Source organism: Zea mays, chromosome 4 (assembly GCF_902167145.1).
Source record: "Zea mays cultivar B73 chromosome 4, Zm-B73-REFERENCE-NAM-5.0, whole genome shotgun sequence".
Taxonomy (NCBI): Eukaryota; Viridiplantae; Streptophyta; class Magnoliopsida; order Poales; family Poaceae; genus Zea; species Zea mays.
The window spans coordinates 248,069,982-248,093,938 of NC_050099.1; the positions used below are offsets into that span (position 1 = coordinate 248,069,982).

Genomic DNA, 23,957 nt, shown 5'->3' on the forward strand with positions numbered 1-23,957 from the left:
CTATGCTACTTACCATGGCTTTAAGCTTTACCAAATGGACGTGAAAAGTGCCTTCCTCAATGGACCGATCAAGGAAGAGGTCTATGTTGAGCAACCTCCCGGCTTTGAAGACAGTGAGTATCCTAACCATGTTTATAGGCTCTCTAAGGCGCTTTATGGGCTCAAGCAAGCCCCAAGAGCATGGTATGAATGCCTTAGAGATTTCCTTATTGCTAATGGCTTCAAAGTTGGCAAGGCCGATCCTACACTCTTTACTAAAACTCTTGAAAATGACTTGTTTGTATGCCAAATTTATGTTGATGACATTATATTTGGGTCTACTAACGAGTCTACATGTGAAGAGTTTAGTAGGATCATGACACAGAAATTCGAGATGTCTATGATGGGGGAGTTGAAGTATTTTCTAGGATTTCAAGTGAAGCAACTCCAAGAGGGCACCTTCATCAGCCAAACGAAGTACACTCAAGACATCCTAAGCAAGTTTGGAATGAAGGATGCCAAGCCCATCAAAACACCCATGGGAACTAATGGGCATCTCGACCTCGACACGGGAGGTAAGTTCGTGGATCAAAAGGTATACCGGTCGATGATTGGTTCATTGCTTTATTTATGTGCATCTCGACCGGACATTATGCTTTCCGTTTGCATGTGTGCAAGATTCCAATCCGACCCTAAGGAATCCCACCTTACGGCCGTAAAACGAATCTTGAGATATTTGGCTTATACCCCTAAGTTTGGGCTTTGGTACCCTCGGGGATCCACATTTGATTTGATTGGTTATTCGGATGCCGATTGGGCGGGGTGCAAAATTAATAGGAAGAGCACATCGGGGACTTGTCAGTTCTTGGGAAGATCCTTGGTGTCTTGGGCTTCAAAGAAACAAAATTCGGTCGCTCTTTCCACCGCCGAAGCCGAGTATATTGCCGCAGGCCATTGTTGCGCGCAATTACTTTGGATGAGGCAAACCCTGCGGGACTACGGTTACAAATTAACCAAAGTCCCTTTGCTATGTGATAATGAGAGTGCAATTAAAATGGCCGACAATCCCGTCGAGCATAGCCGCACTAAGCACATAGCCATTCGGTATCATTTTCTTAGGGATCACCAACAAAAGGGGGATATCGAGATTTCTTACATTAATACTAAAGATCAATTAGCCGATATCTTTACCAAGCCACTTGATGAACAATCTTTTACCAGACTTAGGCATGAGCTCAATATTCTTGATTCTAGAAATTTCTTTTGCTAAGCTTGCACACATAGCTCATTTGAATACCTTTGATCATATCTCTTTTATATGCTATGACTAATGTGTTTTCAAGTCTATTTCAAACCAAGTCATAGGTATATTGAAAGGGAATTGGAGTCTTCGGCGAAGACAAAGGCTTCCACTCCGTAACTCATGCTTCGCCATCACTCCGAGCAACTCTCTATTCCTTGGGGAGAAATGAGCATCAAAGAAAAGGACTCCATCCTTGGGGGAGAGAGTAAAAGCTCAAAAGCAAAAGGACCGGACTTCGTCTTTGGTATAATCTTAACTCATTCATTTATGACCAAAGAGGAAGAACTTACTTCGAGGGCTCTAATGATTCCGTTTTTGGCGATTCATGCCAAAAAGGGGGAGAAATGAGCCCAAAGCAAAAGGACCGCACCACCACCACCAAATTCAAAAACTTAGTGCTTTCCAAAAGTATTTATCATTTGGTATCCTATTTTGTTCAAAAGGGGGAGAAAGTAGTATTTCAAAAATGGTATTTCAAAACCCTCTTGAACACTAAGAGGTGGATCTCTTTTAGGGGGAGTTTTGTTTAGTCAAAGGAAAAGCATTTGAAACAGGGGGAGACAATTTCAAATCTTGAAAATGCTTTGCAAACTCTTATTCATTTACCTTTGACTATTTGCAAAAGATCTTTGAAATGGATTTACAAAAAGAATTTGCAAAAACAAAACATGTGGTGCAAACGTGGTCCAAAATGTTATATAAGAAAGAAACATTCCTTGCATATCTTGTAAGTAGTTATATTGGCTTAATTCCAAGTAACCTTTTCACTTACATTATGCAAACTAGTTCAATTATGCACTTCTCTATTTGCTTTGGTTTGTGTTGGCATCAATCACCAAAAAGGGGGAGATTGAAAGGGAATTAGGCTTTCACCTAGTTCCTAAATAATTTTGGTGGTTGAATTGCCCAACACAAATCTTTGGACTAACTAGTTTGCCCAAGTGTATAGATTATACAGGTGAAAAAGGTTCACACTCAGCCAATAAAAAGACCAAGTTTTGGATTCAATAAAGGAGCAAAGGGGCAACCGAGGGCACCCCTGGTCTGGCGCACCGGACTGTCCGGTGTGCCACCGGACAGTGAACAGTACCTGTCCGGTGCACCAGGGGACTCAGACTCCAACTCTTCACTCTCGGGATTTCTCGGAAGCCGGCGCGCTATAATTCACCGGACTGTCCGGTGTGCACCGGACATGTCCGGTGCTCCAAGGAAGCTCGGCCTCCTGAACTCGCCAGCCTCGGGTTCGCGCAGCAGCCACTCCGCTAAAATTCACCGGACTGTCCGGTGTGCACCGGACTGTCCGGTGTGCCAGCGGAGCAACGGCTCCCTGCGGCGCCAACGGCTCCCTGCGGAGCATTTAATGCGCGCACAGCGCGCGCAGAAGTCAGAATCGCCCATGCCGGTGCACCGGACATCAAACAGTGCATGTCCGGTGTGCACCGGACACCCAGGAGGGCCCACAAGTCAGAAGCTCCAACGGCTAGAATCCAACGGCAGTGATGACGTGGCAGGGGCACCGGACTGTCCGGTGTGCACCGGACTGTCCGGTGCGCCATCGAGCAGACGCCTCCAGCCAACGGTCAAGTTTGGTGGTTGGGGCTATAAATACTCCAACCACCCCACCATTCATTGCATCCAAGTTTTCCACTTCTCAACTACTACAAGAGCTCTAGCATTCAATTCTAGACACACTAAAGAGATCAAATCCTCTCCAATTCCACACAAAGCCCTAGTGACTAGTGAGAGTGATTTGCCGTGTTCATTTGAGCTCTTGCGCTTGGATTGCTTCTTTTCTTTCTCACTTGTTCTTGAGATCACAACTCCATTGTAATCAAGGCAAGAGGCACCAATTGTGTGGTGGCCCTTGCGGGGAAGTTTTGTTCCCGGCTTTGATTAGAGAAGAGAAGCTCACTCGGTCCGTGGGACCGTTTGAGAGAGGGAAGGGTTGAAAGAGACCCGGCCTTTGTGGCCTCCTCAACGGGGAGTAGGTTTGCAAGAACCGAACCTCGGTAAAACAAATCTCCGTGTCTCATTTGCTTATTCGCTTGGGATTTGTTTTGCGCCCTCTCTTGCGGACTCATTTATTATTACTAACGCTAACCCCGGCTTGTAGTTGTGTTTATATTTGTAAATTTCAGTTTCGCCCTATTCACCCCCCCTCTAGGCGACTATCAGCATCGACCATCCAAAAGCTCACATAACGGGAGGATGGAATAAACATGATAAACGAGTTCCATATTACGACATTATTATGGTTTGCATATTGTCAAAACTCAAAACACAAGACAATGGTAATCAGGCAGGTTGCGATACACACAAGTAATAGCATAAACAAAGATTTACAGGCTATGATCTCCTCGGCAGAGTGAGCCGAGATTGGCCGTTAGCTCAACCAGTTGGGAGCATACAGCAGTCGATGCAGATTGTTCCAAGCACCGTGCTTACAAGAAATACCAGCCAAGGTCGGCTTGGTTCAGAAGAGCAACAGACGATTTCATGAGCCCAGGCATGACATCAATGACGTCCTTGACGTTCAGGGTGGATAGAGTTGTAGCAACAGCAAGCTGCAAGTTGCAACACCGAAGCAGTCCAGACAAGTTCAAGCACAAAAAGAGCAGGTATAAACATACGTACCTCCATGACAAATGGTGACCAATCATGAGAAAGGGAACTGCATGGCTGGGTCCAAGTAGTTGGCTGGATCATCTGTTGCGAGGACTCCATTATTGGGAGGAAAAACATCGAAAATGCTAGGCATTGTTGGCTCCGAAGGACCTGACAGATCATAATGTCCATTGTACTGAGCAAGAGGATGCTGCATATATTGATTGTCCTGAGCAGAAAATTCACTGGAGAAGCTTGGGTCAAGAGCAAGGAGATCGTTTAGTTCCATGTAATCATTAGCCGACAGTTCTCTGTCAGGTGGCAACATGAGGTAATCTGTAGTTTCCACATTGCTGGTGTTTAAGTTGTTATCCGCACCTCCTAACTCAACAAGCTCTGATAATTCATTGTAGAGGCCAAAAGAGTTGACTTCAAAAGCATGAGCCTCAGCTTCAGACATCGGAGGAAGACCAGAGCACTGTGAAAGACATCAAAGCTAAATAGTGAGCATCTGGAAAGGAATTTCTAATCTAAAGCAGAAGCATAAAAACAATGTGCTGTCAAGGAAACTTCTCGTTCTGAATTTCTAATCTAAAGCAGAAGCAATCCAGTATTTACTGTTGATCAGGAAGTCCCAAGCTTTACTTGGCAAAGTGAGTGATTTAGTTGATAAAGTTTGTACATACTTTGTACAAACTCTTTTTATTCCATGGTCTTCCTCCGATGTCTGAATCATAGAGTCTGTGGCACACATGTTTATTTACCAGCAATTCACTTGTGACACACATGTTTATTTACCGTTTCTTGAGTCTGTGTGCTTGTCTTTTCAGTTGGATGCCCGTGCGTTGCAACGGCATACAAAATATTAAATAAAATTTTAGTGCACAACGATAATTGTTTAAATCATCTAAATAGTGTTTAGTCATAATAAGATGGTTTAGACAACATGACAATGCCATAATCTATTCTTAAGTTCTCAATATCGCAATAAGAGCAAAACAATTTTGGTGGTTATAAAAAGAAAATGCAAATCTTTAGAAACATTACTATTAGTTCACAGGTAACACAAATTAAGATGGCATACAACAATGCGCATATGACACATAAATCAATAGTACAGTCAGATCTGAGAAATAAAAGCACTATTGATTTTCTAGACATATAACAATGTCAAATCATATTCCAGAAATATTATTTATTACAGAAAGTAACAATTATGTCTACTATAGTAAAACAAAAAAAAGTATTAGCAGATAAATTATCTCTTCAACAAGTTTTAGTAGCAAATGTTTAGGGAAAAAGTCAAAGACATGTGCTGAAGACGATGTCCAAAACGGAAGGTGTGAACAATAAAAAATCTTTCTATTGAAGAAGAGTTGCCAGAATCTACCAAAAGTGCATGACTCGTAAATCTACCATAATTCCATAAATAATGTACAGAATCTGGCCATGTTTACCATCCCTCTCGCGCCTTCGTCGCTTCCCCTCCTCCCATGACTATGATGCTTCCTGCGAAAAAGCAAGGCTTGTTAACCCCTCCAGTGTGCTTCAAGCAAAGATTGTGTATAAGGTGTCAAGTTTCCATACTACATGAACCAGCACAAGACAAAAACAAGATTGTGCATGAAATTATAAGGGGAGAAAAAAATCTCAACCTCTAGTGCACCGATCAACACAAAAGGAGGGAGGAAAGTAATGGCTGTAACAATCCAAGTTTTAGCGTATGAAAGCGACATGGATATGCTCGTCGCTGTAGGAAAGCATATGCTGCTGTTGAGTGTACCCTTGCCTGGACAGGAGCTCAGGTGCTTTCATCACGAGATCCTCATTCGTCACCTTCCCGTGCTCATTTGCAAGAATGGTCTGTATAGAATTACTCAGAGCACCGAAGGAGACACCTAGTGGTGTAGTTGCATCGGCTGTTGTTTGGTTAGTCTGGCATCCACTGATCAGAATGCCATTATTTGGCGCCCAAGCCTTAGTCACGGCATACACCTCGTCGACACTGTGAACCTCTTGCTCCATTACCTGCTCTAGCACTCATAGAACCTATAAAATAGAGTGAAAACAATGCACCTACCCTTAAAATTTAATGGCGTCAGATTACGACGATATGCAAAATTCAGTAACCTTATGTACTGATACACAAATTACCCCAATCAAACTCTGAATGTCATGGCACATAAATCATCTCAATCAAGCTCTGAAACTCGTGACACACAAAACAGGAACTGAAAATGCCACGTGGTAGACTGGAGGCTACTGCATACACACAAGCCCCCCACGCCTTGTTCATCGGACGAGGATTCTGATTAAAACAGTGGGCGACTGTAGGGGCACAAATCGACCCACCTGATCCAGCCCCGATCGATGAGACCTAGTGTTCTTAGACCTCTAAATCATCCAAACATCCAGTGCAATAACAAATTTTAGAGGTAGGGTCTTAAGCCCCAGGTCGCTTACCCCTTACTTGCTGGGGATGGTGTAGTGCCAGATCATCAGGTTCATTGTCCTGTCAGGCGGCTTCGCAACGAAACACTGCGCCAGCACCATAGCAGCAAAACAGATCAGGCACCCCGACCGCCTGGTGAGGCGAGAGCAGAGCGGAACCAAGGGAGAATTGTGAGGCGCGTACGTGCGAGGCGGTCGTGGGCGATTCTGCCATACATGGAGGCGGCAACTCTTCCTCCCAGGCTCACCCCCGCTGGGGAGTTTGGGGCTGGACTTTTTTCCAAGCGCGCGCGACGGAAGGGCTGAAGGGGAGCGAGGCGGTCACGGATGGTTCTGCCATACATGGCGGCGACGGCTCTTCCTCCCAGGCTCGCCCCCGCTGGGGAGTTTGGGGGCTAGACTTTTTTTCGAGTGCGCGTGAGGGAATGGCCAGAGGGGAGGGAGGCGAGCATGGCGAGCGTCCTTCGGTGCGCGGAGGAGGGCGAGGATGGCAGGGTGCGTGTAGTCAGCGTGGGGGAGCAGGGGCGGCGAGCATCGCGGATGACGAATAGGGAGGGGATAGCGACGACTGTTGCGTGGGGGAGCGGGGGCGGCCAGGGTCGATGGCGTGGTGGCAGCCGAAATCGATGGCGATTGGGGAGCGACTCTCAGGGGCACTCCTCATGAATCGCCTTCACCACCATTTGGTCCTCTACTATCGCCGAGATCTGGTTGGATGGAACGGATCTGGCTGATGCACCGGTGGTTGGATGAGGGCGACATTCACGGCGAATGGAAGGGGAGCGAGGCACGGGGGGCGACGATGGCCGAAGATTTTGGGCATGGATTTGCAGAGTTTCCAAGCTGGGTGGGGGCATGGATGGAGGCGCGGCGTGTGGATGGAAGGGGAGATGCGAGCACCAATGGAAGGGCAGTTGGGGGCGCAACGCATGGATGGGGTGTCAATGGAAAGGGCTATGACATATAGATAGCACACATAAAAAGGTGTGTTTGAAACCTCTAGTTGCTAAAATTAGATGTAGCACTTTCAAATAGCCAAGGTAAAACATCAAATAATTGGTAGCTGGATCCCAACTAACAGTTAGTTCATTAACTAGGTTGGAGCAGCTAAAACCAGCTAAAAAATTGGCAGAAAGACGGTCAGTGTTGCCTCCTCCTCTTTCGCCGCGGTTCTCGATCACCCACCACTCAACTCGAGAACACTATGAAAAAGTAGTAGTTGAACTAACCTATTAGCTAAAGGTTTTCAATAACTCTAGTTAATAGCTAGCCAGCTAGTATTTAGTTGACCCTATTCTAATTAATAATTTACTAGGTCAGTGCCCGTGCGTTGCAACGGAATCATATAATATCACGATAACTTATGAATAAATGTGTATTATACTGTGATGAGATGGAGGATGGCGTTCTCAAGCTGTTCGGGATGATGTCGAAGCGAAACTCGAGCCACGGTCGAGCACCAAGCCCGCGATGCGAGGTCGCCCGTCTGCGAGGCACGCGAGGTGGAGGGGGGCAGTCTCGGGGAGGGGTCAATCTCCGGGATATGGTAGTGGAGTGGCGGCGCGCGGTCAAGAAGGTGTACGTGAGAGCCCGTGGAGGGATGACGCAACGGGCGGTAGAGAAACGTCAGGGTAATTTTTCCATCCAATCCAATAGAGCCATGGAATTCCCGAGCCGTTGTGGATGTACCTGTACTGCAGGAATACGAAAACTCGCTATTCACTCAGTTTATTTTCCATAATAAGATTATGTAGGAGAGATGGCCGAGCGGTTCAAGGCGTAGCATTGGAACTGCTATGTAGACTTCTGTTTACCGAGGGTTTGAATCCCTCTCTTTCCGTTTCTCTTAATTCATCAATGTTAGCGATCACAATGTATCAAATTAAATAACAATTTATTCCAACAATAATACCTTTAATTAATAGAAATTCTCTATAGCAAATTACTGTGGTATGTAAAATACACATCGAGGAAATAACAAAAAAGAAAAAAAGTATCCTAGGGTTAATCTATTTCTGCTAGGTGAACGGGAAAATACGAATTAAGAGCCTTAGAATGTAATTCAATTTCAATAATCAAACAGGACGTAAAAGTTTCGGAAGCAGTTGGCAGTCCAATATTTACTTACTTCCTGATTCCCATAATATTCGAACGTGTGGTAAGCCCAGACCGCACTTTAAAAAAAAGATACTCTCTACGTCCCTATTCAACCCCTCGTAGGCTCGTAGCTAAATATAGATCACCAGACAAAAAACAAAATAAGACACCTACTAAATTCTTAAAATTTAGGTGGACACTCAAATTCTACCTCCAGCCTTTATATTTCTTGAGAAAGCCATCATGTCACGCAGCGCGCTCGTCGATGCAGTCAAGCAAGTTTCGGCTCTGTCTTCTCTCTACCGGTGGTGGCACTTGATGTCCTTTCTTTTGGCCGAGTAGTTTTGGCCTTGTGCAACTCTATGACGAGCAGGTCCTACTTATCAACCCTGAGTCAATGAATTCGAGGGCACTTTTGAAAGCCACTGTTAAAACAGAGACCACAAAATAGTTGAAACCTAGCCCTGTTTTAAGGAAATCCACATAACACAGAAGAGAACGTAACAGCTTAGAAAGCATCGACCATCCAAAAGCTCACATAACGGGAGGATGGAATAAACATGATAAACGAGTTCCATATTACGACATTATTATGGTTTGCATATTGTCAAAACTCAAAACACAAGACAATGGTAATCAGGCAGGTTGCGATACACACAAGTAATAGCATAAACAAAGATTTACAGGCTATGATCTCCTCGGCAGAGTGAGCCGAGATTGGCCGTTAGCTCAACCAGTTGGGAGCATACAGCAGTCGATGCAGATTGTTCCAAGCACCGTGCTTACAAGAAATACCAGCCAAGGTCGGCTTGGTTCAGAAGATGATAGTCGCCTAGAGGGGGGATGAATAGGGCGAAACTGAAATTTACAAATATAAACACAACTACAAGCCGGGTTAGCGTTAGAAATATAAACGAGTCCGCGAGAGAGGGGGCAAAACAAATCGCAAGCAAATAAGGAGAGTGACACGCGGATTTGTTTTACCGGGGTTCGGTTCTTGCAAACCTACTCCCCGTTGAGGAGGCCACAAAGGCCGGGTCTCTTTCAACCCTTCCCTCTCTCAAACGGTCCCTCGGACCGAGTGAGCTTTCTTTCTTCTCAATCAACCGGGAACAAAACTTCCCCGCAAGGGCCACCACACAATCGGTGCCTCTTGCCTCGGTTACAATTGAGTGTTGATCACAAGAGCAAAAGAGAAAGAAAGAATGCGATCCAAGCGCAAGAGCTCAAATGAACACGGCAAATCACTCTCACTAGTCACTTAGGGTTTGTGTGGAATTGGAGAGGATTTGATCTCTTTGGGTGTGTCTAGAATTGAATGCCTATCTCTTTGGGTGAAGATTACGCTTGGTGATCTTGGTGAGCTCATCTCCCTCGTGCGCGGTTTTGAGTACATCCCAAATCTCCTTGGCGTTCTTCAACCCTTGTACTTTGTTATACTCCTCTTTACTTAGAGAGGCGAGGAGTATGGTTGTTGCTTGAGAGTTGAAGTGCTCGATTTGGGCCACCTCATCCTCATCATAGTCCTCATCCCCTACGGATGGTACCTGCGCGCCAAACTCAACAACATCCCATATGCTTTTGTGGAGCGAGGTTAGATGAAATCGCATTAAATCGCTCCACCTAGCGTAATCTTCACCATCAAAAGTTGGTGGTTTGCCTAATGGGACGGAAAGTAAAGGTGTATGTTTGGAAATGCGAGGGTAGCGTAGGGGGATCTTACTATACTTCTTTCGCTCTTGGCGCTTAGAAGTGACGGAGGGCGCATCGGAGTCGGAGGTAGAAGTTGATGAAGTGTCGGTCTCGTAGTAGACCACCTTCCTCATCCTCTTGTGCTTGTCGCCTTTCCGATGCGGCTTGTGGAAAGAAGATTTTTCCTTCTTCTCTTTGTGGTGAGAAGAAGATTTCTTCTCCTTCCCTTTGTTGGAGGAGCTCTTCTTCTTCTCCCTCCTTTTGGTGCGGGACTCTTCCGATGAAGTGCTCCCGTAGCTTGTAGTGGGCTTTTCGCCGGTCTCCATCTCCTTCTTGGCGTGATCTCCCGACATCACTTCGAGCGGTTAGGCTCTAATGAAGCACCGGGCTCTGATACCAATTGATAGTCGCCTAGAGGGGGGATGAATAGGGCGAAACTGAAATTTACAAATATAAACACAACTACAAGCCGGGTTAGCGTTAGAAATATAAACGAGTCCGCGAGAGAGGGGGCAAAACAAATCGCAAGCAAATAAGGAGAGTGACACGCGGATTTGTTTTACCGGGGTTCGGTTCTTGCAAACCTACTCCCCGTTGAGGAGGCCACAAAGGCCGGGTCTCTTTCAACCCTTCCCTCTCTCAAACGGTCCCTCGGACCGAGTGAGCTTTCTTTCTTCTCAATCAACCGGGAACAAAACTTCCCCGCAAGGGCCACCACACAATCGGTGCCTCTTGCCTCGGTTACAATTGAGTGTTGATCACAAGAGCAAAAGAGAAAGAAAGAATGCGATCCAAGCGCAAGAGCTCAAATGAACACGGCAAATCACTCTCACTAGTCACTTAGGGTTTGTGTGGAATTGGAGAGGATTTGATCTCTTTGGGTGTGTCTAGAATTGAATGCCTAGCTCTTGTAAGTGGTTGAGAAGTGGAAAACTTGGATGGCAATGAATGTGGGGTGGTTGGGGTATTTATAGCCCCAACCACCAAACTTGACCGTTGGCTGGAGGCTTCTGTTCGATGGCGCACCGGACAGTCCGGTGCACACCGGACAGTCCGGTGCCCCTGCCACGTCATCACTGCCGTTGGATTCTAGCCGTTGGAGCTTCTGACTTGTGGGCCCGCCTGGGTGTCCGGTGCACACCGGACATGCACTGTTTGATGTCCGGTGCACCAGTATGGGCAGCCCTGACATCTGCGCGCGCTGCGCGCGCATTTAATGCTGCGCAGGGAGCCGTTGGCGCCGCAGAGAGCCGTTGCTCCGCTGGCACACCGGACAGTCCGGTGCACACCGGACAGTCCGGTGAATTTTAGCGGAGCGGCTGCCGCGCGAACCCGAGGCTGGCGAGTTGAGGAGGCCGAGCTTCCTTGGAGCACCGGACATGTCCGGTGCACACCGGACAGTCCGGTGAATTATAGCGCGCCGGCTTCCGAGAATTCCCGAGAGTGGAGAGTTGGAGTCTGAGTCCCCTGGTGCACCGGACAGGTACTGTTTACTGTCCGGTGGCACACCGGATAGTCCGGTGCGCCAGACCAGGGGTGCCCTCGGTTGCCCCTTTTGCTCCTTTATTGAATCCAACACTTGATCTTTTTATTCGCTAGATGTGAACCTTTTGCACCTGTATAACTTATACACTAGAGCAAACTAGTCAGTCCAATATTTGTGTTGGGCAATTCAACCACCAAAATTATTTAGGAACTAGGTGTGAGCCTAATTCCCTTTCAATCTCCCCCTTTTTGGTGATTGATGCCAACACAAACCAAAGCAAATATAGAAGTGCATAATTGAACTAGTTTGCATAATGTAAGTGAAAAGGTTACTTGGAATTGAGCCAATATAACTACTTACAAGATATGCAAGGAATGTTTCTTTCTTATATAACATTTTGGACCACGTTTGCACCACATGTTTTTGTTTTTGCAAATTCTTTTTGTAAATCCATTTCAAAGATCTTTTGCAAATAGTCAAAGGTACATGAATAAGAGTTTGCAAAGCATTTTCAAGATTTGAAATTGTCTCCCCTTATTTCAAATGCTTTTCCTTTGACTAAACAAAACTCCCCCTAAAAGAGATCCACCTCTTAGTGTTCAAGAGGGTTTTGATATACCATTTTTGAAATACTACTTTCTCCCCCTTTTGAACACAATAGGATACCAGTTGATAAATACTTCTTTGAAGACACTAAGTTTTTGAAATTGGTGGTGGTGGTGCGGTCCTTTTGCTTTGGGCTCATTTCTCCCCCTTTTTGGCATGAATCGCCAAAAACGGAATCATTAGAGCCCTTTAAGTGCTATCTTCCCCTTTGGTCATAAAATAAATGAGTTAAGATTATACCAAAAAGCGAAGCTTTTGAGCTTTTACTCTCTTCCCCAGGGATGAAGTTCTTTTCTTTGATGCTCATTTCTCCCCCAAAGAATAGAGAGTTGCTCGGAGTGATGGCGAAGTATGAGTTACGGAGTGGAAGCCTTTGTCTTCGCCGAAGACTCCAATTCCCTTTCAATATACCTATGACTTGGTTTGAAATAGACTTGAAAACACATTAGTCATAGCATATAGAAGAGATATGATCAAAGGTATTTAAATGAGCTATGTGTGCAAGCTTAGCAAAAGAAATTTCTAGAATCAAGAATATTGAGCTCATGCCTAAGTCTGGTAAAAGATTGTTCATCAAGTGGCTTGGTAAAGATATCGGCTAATTGATCTTTAGTGTTAATGTAAGAAATCTCGATATCCCCCTTTTGTTGGTGATCCCTAAGAAAATGATACCGAATGGCTATGTGCTTAGTGCGGCTATGCTCGACGGGATTGTCGGCCATTTTGATTGCACTCTCATTATCACATAGCAAAGGGACTTTGGTTAATTTGTAACCGTAGTCCCGCAGGGTTTGCCTCATCCAAAGCAATTGCGCGCAACAATGACCTGCGGCAATGTACTCGGCTTCGGCGGTGGAAAGAGCGACCGAATTTTGCTTCTTTGAAGCCCATGACACCAAGGATCTTCCCAAGAACTGGCAAGTCCCCGATGTGCTCTTCCTATTGATCTTACACCCCGCCCAATCGGCATCCGAATAACCAATCAAATCAAAAGTGGATCCCCGAGGGTACCAAAGCCCAAACTTAGGAGTATAAGCCAAATATCTCAAGATTCGTTTTACGGCCGTAAGGTGGGATTCCTTAGGGTCGGATTGGAATCTTGCACACATGCAAACGGAAAGCATAATGTCCGGTCGAGATGCACATAAATAAAGCAATGAACCAATCATCGACCGGTATACCTTTTGATCCACGGACTTACCTCCCGTGTCGAGGTCGAGATGCCCATTAGTTCCCATGGGTGTCTTGATGGGTTTGGCATCCTTCATCCCAAACTTAGCAAGAATGTCTTGAGTGTACTTCGTTTGGCTAATGAAGGTGCCCTCTTGGAGTTGCTTGACTTGGAATCCTAGAAAATACTTCAACTCCCCCATCATCGACATCTCGAATTTCTGTGTCATGATCCTACTAAACTCTTCACATGTAGACTCGTTAGTAGACCCAAATATAATATCATCAACATAAATTTGGCATACAAACAAGTCATTTTCAAGAGTTTTAGTAAAGAGTGTAGGATCGGCCTTCCCGACTTTGAAGCCATTAGCAATAAGGAAATCTCTAAGGCATTCATACCATGCTCTTGGGGCTTGCTTGAGCCCATAAAGCGCCTTAGAGAGCCTATAGACATGATTAGGATACTCACTGTCTTCAAAGCCGGGAGGTTGCTCAACATAGACCTCTTCCTTGATCGGTCCATTGAGGAAGGCACTTTTCACGTCCATTTGATAGAGCTTAAAGCCATGGTAGGTAGCATAGGCCAATAATATGCGAATTGACTCAAGCCTAGCTACGGGTGCATAGGTTTCACCAAAATCCAAACCTTCGACTTGTGAATACCCTTTGGCCACGAGTCGAGCTTTGTTCCTTGTCACCACACCATGCTCATCTTGCTTGTTGCGGAAGACCCATTTGGTTCCTACAACATTTTGGTTAGGACGTGGAACCAAATGCCAGACCTCATTCCTCGTGAAATTGTTGAGCTCCTCTTGCATCGCCACCACCCAATCCGAATCTTGGAGAGCTTCCTCTACCCTGTGTGGCTCAATAGAGGAAACAAAAGAGTAATGTTCACAAAAATGAGCAACCCGAGATCGAGTAGTTACCCCCTTATGAATGTCGCCGAGGATGGTGTCGACGGGGTGATCTCGTTGGATTGCTTGGTGGACTCTTGGGTGTGGCGGTCTTGGTTCTTCCTCATCCTCCTTTTCTTGATTATTTGTATCTCCCCCTTGATCATTGCTATCATCTTGAGGTGGCTCGTCTTCTTGATTTTGCTCTTCATCATTTTGAGCCTCATCCTCATTTTGAGTTGGTGGAGATGCTTGCATGGGGAAGGATGGTTGATCTTGTGTACTTGGAGGCTCTTCGGATTCCTTAGGACACACATCCCCAATGGACATGTTCCTAAGCGCTATGCATGGAGCCTGTTCTTCACCTATCTCATCAAGATCAATATGCTCTACTTGAGAGCCGTTAGTTTCATCAAACACAACGTCACAAGAGACTTCAACTAGTCCAGTGGACTTGTTAAAGACCCTATATGCCCTTGTGTTTGAGTCATAACCAAGTAAAAAGCCTTCTACAGTTTTAGGAGCAAATTTAGATTTTCTACCTCTTTTAATAAGAATGAAGCATTTGCTACCAAAAACTCTAAAATATGAAATGTTGGGCTTTTTACCGGTTAGGAGTTCATATGATGTCTTCTTGAGGATTCGGTGAAGATATAACCGGTTGATGGCGTAGCAGGCGGTGTTGACCGCTTCGGCCCAAAACCGGTCCGGTGTCTTGTACTCATCAAGCATGGTTCTTGCCATGTCCAATAGAGTTCGATTCTTCCTCTCCACTACACCATTTTGTTGTGGCGTGTAGGGAGAGGAGAACTCATGCTTGATGCCCTCCTCCTCAAGGAAGCCTTCAATTTGAGAGTTCTTGAACTCCGTTCCGTTGTCGCTTCTTATTTTCTTGATCCTTAAGGCGAACTCATTTTGAGCCCGTCTCAAGAATCCCTTTAAGGTCTCTTGGGTTTGAGATTTTTCCTGTAAAAAGAATACCCAAGTGAAGCGAGAATAATCATCCACAATAACAAGACAATACTTACTCCCGCCGATGCTTATGTAAGCAATCGGGCCGAATAGATCCATGTGGAGTAGCTCAAGCGGCCTGTCGGTCGTCATGATGTTCTTGTGTGGATGATGGGCTCCAACTTGCTTCCCCGCCTGGCATGCGCTACAAATCCTGTCTTTCTCAAAATGAACATTTGTTAGTCCTAAAATGTGTTCTCCCTTTAGAAGCTTATGAAGATTCTTCATCCCAACATGGGCTAGTCGGCGGTGCCAGAGCCAACCCATGTTAGTCTTAGCAATTAAGCAAGTGTCGAGTTCAGCTCTATCAAAATCTACCAGGTATAGCTGACCCTCCAACACTCCCTTAAATGCTATTGAATCATCACTTCTTCTAAAGACAGTGACACCTATATCAGTAAAAAGACAGTTGTAGCCCATTTGACATAATTGGGAAACAGAAAGCAAGTTGTAGTCTAAGGAATCAACAAGAAAAACATTGGAAATAGAATGGTCAGGAGATATAGCAATTTTACCCAATCCTTTGACCAAACCTTGATTTCCATCCCCGAATGTGATAGCTCGTTGGGGATCTTGGTTTTTCTCATATGAGGAGAACATCCTTTTCTCCCCTGTCATGTGGTTTGTGCACCCGCTGTCGAGTATCCAACTTGAGCCCCCGGATGCATAAACCTACAAAACAAATTTAGTTCTTGACTTTAGGTACCCAAACTGTTTTGGGTCCTTTGGCATTAGATACAAGAACTTTGGGTACCCAAACACAAGTCTTGGAACCCTTGTGCTTGCCCCCAACAATCTTGGCAACGACCTTGCCGGATTTGTTAGTCAAAACATAAGAAGCATCAAAAGTCTTAAATGAAATGCTATGTTCATTTGATGCATTAGAAATTTTCTTTCTAGGCAACTTGGCACGGGTTGGTTGCCTAGAGCTAGATGTCTCACCCTTATACATAAAAGCATGATTGGGGCCAGAGTGAGACTTCCTAGAATGAATTTTCCTAATTTTGCTCTCGGGATAACCGGCAGGGTACAAAATGTAACCCTCGTTATCCTGAGGCATGGGAGCTTTGCCCTTTACAAAGTTAGACAAATTTTTAGGAGGGGCATTAAGTTTGACATTGTCTCCCCTTTGGAAGCCAATGCCATCCTTGATGCCAGGGCGTCTCCCATTATAGAGCATACTTCTAGCAAATTTAAATTTTTCATTTTCTAAGTTATGCTCGGCAATTTTAGCATCTAATTTTGCTATATGATCATTTTGTTGTTTAATTAAAGCCATATGATCAAGAATAGCATTAACATCAATATCTCTACATCTAGTGCAAATAGAAACATGCTCAATATTAGATGTAGAGGGCTTGCAAGATTTAAGTTCTACAACCTTAGCATGCAACATTTCATTCTTAGTTCTAAGGTCGGAAATAGTAGCATTGCAAACATCAAAATTTTTAGCCTTAGCAATTAAATTTTCATTCTCTAATCTAAGGCTAGCAAGAGATGCATTTGATTCATCAATCTTAGCAAGCAAGTCAACGTTATCATCTCTAAGATTGGGAATTGAAACATTACAAACATGTGAATCAACCTTAGCATTTAAAATAGCATTTTCATTTCTAAGGTTGTCAATCATCTCACGACAAGTGCTTAGCTCACTAGATAATTTTTCACATTTTTCTACTTCTAGAGCATAAGCCTTTTTAACCTTAACATGTTTCTTGTTTTCTTTAATTAGATAATCCTCTTGGGAATCCAAAAGGTCATCCTTTTCATGAATAGCACTAACCAATTCATTTAATTTTTCCTTTTGAGCTATGTTAAGGTTGGCAAAAAGGGAACGCAAATTATCTTCCTCATCACTAGCATTGTCATCACTAGAGGATTCATATTTAGTGGAGGATTTAGATTTAACCTTCTTTTTGCCGTCCTTTGCCATGAGGCACTTGTGGCCGACGTTGGGGAAGAGGAGTCCCTTGGTGACGGCGATGTTGGCGGCGTCCTCGTCGTCGGAGGAGTCGCTTGAGCTCTCGTCGGAGTCCCACTCGCGATAAATATGGGCATCGCCGCCCTTCTTCTTGTAATACCTCTTCTTTTCTTTTCGTCTCCCCTTCTTGTCGTCACCTCGGTCACTGTCACTAGATATAGGACATTTAGCAATAAAATGACCGGGCTTACCACACTTGTAGCAAACCTTCTTGGAGCGGGACTTGTAGTCTTTCCCTCTCCTTTGTTTGAGGATTTGGCGGAAGCTCTTGATGACGAGCGCCATCTCCTCATTGTCAAGCTTGGAGGCGTCTATTGGTTGTCGGCTTGGTGTAGACTCCTCCTTCTTTTCTTCCGTCGCCTTGAATGCAACGGGTTGAGCTTCGGATGGCTCACCAAGCTCGTTGATTTTCCTCGAGCCTTCTATCATGCACTCAAAACTTACAAAATGCCCGATAACTTCCTCGGGGGTCATTTTAGTATATCTAGGATTACCACGAATCAATTGAACTTGAGTGGGATTTAGAAAAATGAGAGATCTTAAAATAACATTCACCACTTCGTGGTCGTCCCACTTCTTGCTCCCGAGGTTGCGCACTTGGTTTACCAAAGTCTTGAGCCGGTTGTACATGTGTTGTGGCTCCTCCCCTTTGTTGAGCCGGAACCGACCGAGCTCCCCCTCGATCGTTTCCCGCTTGGTGATCTTGGTGAGCTCATCTCCCTCGTGCGCGGTTTTGAGTACATCCCAAATCTCCTTGGCGTTCTTCAACCCTTGTACTTTGTTATACTCCTCTTTACTTAGAGAGGCGAGGAGTATGGTTGTTGCTTGAGAGTTGAAGTGCTCGATTTGGGCCACCTCATCCTCATCATAGTCCTCATCCCCTACGGATGGTACCTGCGCGCCAAACTCAACAACATCCCATATGCTTTTGTGGAGCGAGGTTAGATGAAATCGCATTAAATCGCTCCACCTAGCGTAATCTTCACCATCAAAAGTTGGTGGTTTGCCTAATGGGACGGAAAGTAAAGGTGTATGTTTGGAAATGCGAGGGTAGCGTAGGGGGATCTTACTATACTTCTTTCGCTCTTGGCGCTTAGAAGTGACGGAGGGCGCATCGGAGTCGGAGGTAGAAGTTGATGAAGTGTCGGTCTCGTAGTAGACCACCTTCCTCATCCTCTTGTGCTTGTCGCCTTTCCGATGCGGCTTGTGGAAAGAAGATTTTTCCTTCTTCTCTTTGTGGTGAGAAGAAGATTTCTTCTCCTTCCCTTTGTTGGAGGAGCTCTTCTTCTTCTCCCTCCTTTTGGTGCGGGACTCTTCCGATGAAGTGCTCCCGTAGCTTGTAGTGGGCTTTTCGCCGGTCTCCATCTCCTTCTTGGCGTGATCTCCCGACATCACTTCGAGCGGTTAGGCTCTAATGAAGCACCGGGCTCTGATACCAATTGATAGTCGCCTAGAGGGGGGATGAATAGGGCGAAACTGAAATTTACAAATATAAACACAACTACAAGCCGGGTTAGCGTTAGAAATATAAACGAGTCCGCGAGAGAGGGGGCAAAACAAATCGCAAGCAAATAAGGAGAGTGACACGCGGATTTGTTTTACCGGGGTTCGGTTCTTGCAAACCTACTCCCCGTTGAGGAGGCCACAAAGGCCGGGTCTCTTTCAACCCTTCCCTCTCTCAAACGGTCCCTCGGACCGAGTGAGCTTTCTTTCTTCTCAATCAACCGGGAACAAAACTTCCCCGCAAGGGCCACCACACAATCGGTGCCTCTTGCCTCGGTTACAATTGAGTGTTGATCACAAGAGCAAAAGAGAAAGAAAGAATGCGATCCAAGCGCAAGAGCTCAAATGAACACGGCAAATCACTCTCACTAGTCACTTAGGGTTTGTGTGGAATTGGAGAGGATTTGATCTCTTTGGGTGTGTCTAGAATTGAATGCCTAGCTCTTGTAAGTGGTTGAGAAGTGGAAAACTTGGATGGCAATGAATGTGGGGTGGTTGGGGTATTTATAGCCCCAACCACCAAACTTGACCGTTGGCTGGAGGCTTCTGTTCGATGGCGCACCGGACAGTCCGGTGCACACCGGACAGTCCGGTGCCCCTGCCACGTCATCACTGCCGTTGGATTCTAGCCGTTGGAGCTTCTGACTTGTGGGCCCGCCTGGGTGTCCGGTGCACACCGGACATGCACTGTTTGATGTCCGGTGCACCAGTATGGGCAGCCCTGACATCTGCGCGCGCTGCGCGCGCATTTAATGCTGCGCAGGGAGCCGTTGGCGCCGCAGAGAGCCGTTGCTCCGCTGGCACACCGGACAGTCCGGTGCACACCGGACAGTCCGGTGAATTTTAGCGGAGCGGCTGCCGCGCGAACCCGAGGCTGGCGAGTTGAGGAGGCCGAGCTTCCTTGGAGCACCGGACATGTCCGGTGCACACCGGACAGTCCGGTGAATTATAGCGCGCCGGCTTCCGAGAATTCCCGAGAGTGGAGAGTTGGAGTCTGAGTCCCCTGGTGCACCGGACAGGTACTGTTTACTGTCCGGTGGCACACCGGACAGTCCGGTGCGCCAGACCAGGGGTGCCCTCGGTTGCCCCTTTTGCTCCTTTATTGAATCCAACACTTGATCTTTTTATTCGCTAGATGTGAACCTTTTGCACCTGTATAACTTATACACTAGAGCAAACTAGTCAGTCCAATATTTGTGTTGGGCAATTCAACCACCAAAATTATTTAGGAACTAGGTGTGAGCCTAATTCCCTTTCAGAAGAGCAACAGACGATTTCATGAGCCCAGGCATGACATCAATGACGTCCTTGACGTTCAGGGTGGATAGAGTTGTAGCAACAGCAAGCTGCAAGTTGCAACACCGAAGCAGTCCAGACAAGTTCAAGCACAAAAAGAGCAGGTATAAACATACGTACCTGCATGACAAATGGTGACCAATCATGAGAAAGGGAACTGCATGGCTGGGTCCAAGTAGTTGGCTGGATCATCTGTTGCGAGGACTCCATTATTGGGAGGAAAAACATCGAAAATGCTAGGCATTGTTGGCTCCGAAGGACCTGACAGATCATAATGTCCATTGTACTGAGCAAGAGGATGCTGCATATATTGATTGTCCTGAGCAGAAAATTCACTGGAGAAGCTTGGGTCAAGAGCAAGGAGATCGTTTAGTTCCATGTAATCATTAGCCGACAGTTCTCTGTCAGGTGGCAACATGAGGTAATCTGTAGTTTCCACATTGCTGGTGTTTAAGTTGTTATCCGCACCTCCTAACTCAACAAGCTCTGATAATTCATTGTAGAGGCCAAAAGAGTTGACTTCAAAAGCATGAGCCTCAGCTTCAGACATCGGAGGAAGACCAGAGCACTGTGAAAGACATCAAAGCTAAATAGTGAGCATCTGGAAAGGAATTTCTAATCTAAAGCAGAAGCATAAAAACAATGTGCTGTCAAGGAAACTTCTCGTTCTGAATTTCTAATCTAAAGCAGAAGCAATCCAGTATTTACTGTTGATCAGGAAGTCCCAAGCTTTACTTGGCAAAGTGAGTGATTTAGTTGATAAAGTTTGTACATACTTTGTACAAACTCTTTTTATTCCATGGTCTTCCTCCGATGTCTGAATCATAGAGTCTGTGGCACACATGTTTATTTACCAGCAATTCACTTGTGACACACATGTTTATTTACCGTTTCTTGAGTCTGTGTGCTTGTCTTTTCAGTTGGATGCCCGTGCGTTGCAACGGCATACAAAATATTAAATAAAATTTTAGTGCACAACGATAATTGTTTAAATCATCTAAATAGTGTTTAGTCATAATAAGATGGTTTAGACAACATGACAATGCCATAATCTATTCTTAAGTTCTCAATATCGCAATAAGAGCAAAACAATTTTGGTGGTTATAAAAAGAAAATGCAAATCTTTAGAAACATTACTATTAGTTCACAGGTAACACAAATTAAGATGGCATACAACAATGCGCATATGACACATAAATCAATAGTACAGTCAGATCTGAGAAATAAAAGCACTATTGATTTTCTAGACATATAACAATGTCAAATCATATTCCAGAAATATTATTTATTACAGAAAGTAACAATTATGTCTACTATAGTAAAACAAAAAAAGTATTAGCAGATAAATTATCTCTTCAGCAAGTTTTAGTAGCAAATGTTTAGGGAAAAAGTCAAAGACATGTGCTGAAGACGATGTCCAAAACGGAAGGTGTGAACAATAAAAAATCTTTCTATTGAAGAAGAGTTGCCAGAATCTACCAAAAGTGCATGACTCGTAAATCTACCATAATTCCATAAATAATGTACAGAATCTGGCCATGTTTACCATCCCTCTCGCGCCTTCGTCGCTTCCCCTCCTCCCATGACTATGATGCTTCCTGCGAAAAAGCAAGGCTTGTTAACCCCTCCAGTGTGCTTCAAGCAAAGATTGTGTATAAGGTGTCAAGTTTCCATACTACATGAACCAGCACAAGACAAAAACAAGATTGTGCATGAAATTATAAGGGGAGAAAAAAATCTCAACCTCTAGTGCACCGATCAACACAAAAGGAGGGAGGAAAGTAATGGCTGTAACAATCCAAGTTTTAGCGTATGAAAGCGACATGGATATGCTCGTCGCTGTAGGAAAGCATATGCTGCTGTTGAGTGTACCCTTGCCTGGACAGGAGCTCAGGTGCTTTCATCACGAGATCCTCATTCGTCACCTTCCCGTGCTCATTTGCAAGAATGGTCTGTATAGAATTACTCAGAGCACCGAAGGAGACACCTAGTGGTGTAGTTGCATCGGCTGTTGTTTGGTTAGTCTGGCATCCACTGATCAGAATGCCATTATTTGGCGCCCAAGCCTTAGTCACGACATACACCTCGTCGACACTGTGAACCTCTTGCTCCATTACCTGCTCTAGCACTCATAGAACCTATACAATAGAGTGAAAACAATGCACCTACCCTTAAAATTTAATGGCGTCAGATTACGACGATATGCAAAATTCAGTAACCTTATGTACTGATACACAAATTACCCCAATCAAACTCTGAATGTCATGGCACATAAATCATCTCAATCAAGCTCTGAAACTCGTGACACACAAAACAGGAACTGAAAATGCCACGTGGTAGACTGGAGGCTACTGCATACACACAAGCCCCCCACGCCTTGTTCATCGGACGAGGATTCTGATTAAAACAGTGGGCGACTGTAGGGGCACAAATCGACCCACCTGATCCAGCCCCGATCGATGAGACCTAGTGTTCTTAGACCTCTAAATCATCCAAACATCCAGTGCAATAACAAATTTTAGAGGTAGGGTCTTAAGCCCCAGGTCGCTTACCCCTTACTTGCTGGGGATGGTGTAGTGCCAGATCATCAGGTTCATTGTCCTGTCAGGCGGCTTCGCAACGAAACACTGCGCCAGCACCATAGCAGCAAAACAGATCAGGCACCCCGACCGCCTGGTGAGGCGAGAGCAGAGCGGAACCAAGGGAGAATTGTGAGGCGCGTACGTGCGAGGCGGTCGTGGGCGATTCTGCCATACATGGAGGCGGCAACTCTTCCTCCCAGGCTCACCCCCGCTGGGGAGTTTGGGGCTGGACTTTTTTCCAAGCGCGCGCGACGGAAGGGCTGAAGGGGAGCGAGGCGGTCACGGATGGTTCTGCCATACATGGCGGCGACGGCTCTTCCTCCCAGGCTCGCCCCCGCTGGGGAGTTTGGGGGCTAGACTTTTTTTCGAGTGCGCGTGAGGGAATGGCCAGAGGGGAGGGAGGCGAGCATGGCGAGCGTCCTTCGGTGCGCGGAGGAGGGCGAGGATGGCAGGGTGCGTGTAGTCAGCGTGGGGGAGCAGGGGCGGCGAGCATCGCGGATGACGAATAGGGAGGGGATAGCGACGACTGTTGCGTGGGGGAGCGGGGGCGGCCAGGGTCGATGGCGTGGTGGCAGCCGAAATCGATGGCGATTGGGGAGCGACTCTCAGGGGCACTCCTCATGAATCGCCTTCACCACCATTTGGTCCTCTACTATCGCCGAGATCTGGTTGGATGGAATGGATCTGGCTGATGCACCGGTGGTTGGATGAGGGCGACATTCACGGCGAATGGAAGGGGAGCGAGGCACGGGGGGCGACGATGGCCGAAGATTTTGGGCATGGATTTGCAGAGTTTCCAAGCTGGGTGGGGGCATGGATGGAGGCGCGGCGTGTGGATGGAAGGGGAGATGCGAGCACCAATGGAAGGGCAGTTGGGGGCGCAACGCATGGATGTGGTGTCAATGGAAAGGGAAGATGCGGTCGTCCTGTAATGGCGTCTGTCGAGGCTCGGGATCGCAGGAGCAAAGTTCGCAGGAGCGGGGGCAGGCGGGGGCACCAGGGCTGTGGACGCCCTCCTTACACTCTTAATAGAGTAGTAATAGATTAGCTGGCTAACTATACACACCAAATGCTCCGATTCTCACATATGCAAAGATGTAGTCCAAACAATGTCTAAAATCATTTCTTTCCTCGTAGTCTTTAGACCATATCAGAAAAATAGCGTGCATATCAGCATATGGATGTACTGTTTGCAGTGGAGTTTGAGACGTGAAAGTGATATTGAGAGTGATGTAGAGGCTGCTGGAGATAAAGCCCGAATCTGATAAAACATAGGGGCTGAAACGTAAACGAGCCG

General features: G+C 45.9%; 2 long non-coding RNA genes and 1 other non-coding gene across 3 annotated transcripts; 1 reads left to right on the forward strand and 2 right to left on the reverse strand.

The window, feature by feature from the left end:
• Window positions 1-3,461: 3,461 nt before the first annotated feature.
• On the reverse strand, window positions 3,462-7,277 carry LOC111591328 (uncharacterized). Its single transcript, XR_002750503.2, has 4 exons — window positions 6,522-7,277; window positions 6,350-6,424; window positions 3,917-5,395; window positions 3,462-3,846 (listed from the first exon to the last, which is right to left on the reverse strand). It is a non-coding gene; the product is annotated as an uncharacterized lncRNA (long non-coding RNA).
• Window positions 7,278-8,090: 813 nt separating this feature from the next.
• TRNAS-GGA (transfer RNA serine (anticodon GGA)) lies at window positions 8,091-8,177 on the forward strand. The gene has a single exon. It is a non-coding gene; the product is annotated as a tRNA-Ser (tRNA).
• A 13,250-nt stretch (window positions 8,178-21,427) lies between these two features.
• Window positions 21,428-23,880, reverse strand: LOC111591292 (uncharacterized). The gene is made up of 3 exons (XR_002750451.2): window positions 22,803-23,880; window positions 22,631-22,705; window positions 21,428-21,676 (listed from the first exon to the last, which is right to left on the reverse strand). It is a non-coding gene; the product is annotated as an uncharacterized lncRNA (long non-coding RNA).
• Between the last annotated feature and the right edge of the window lie 77 nt (window positions 23,881-23,957).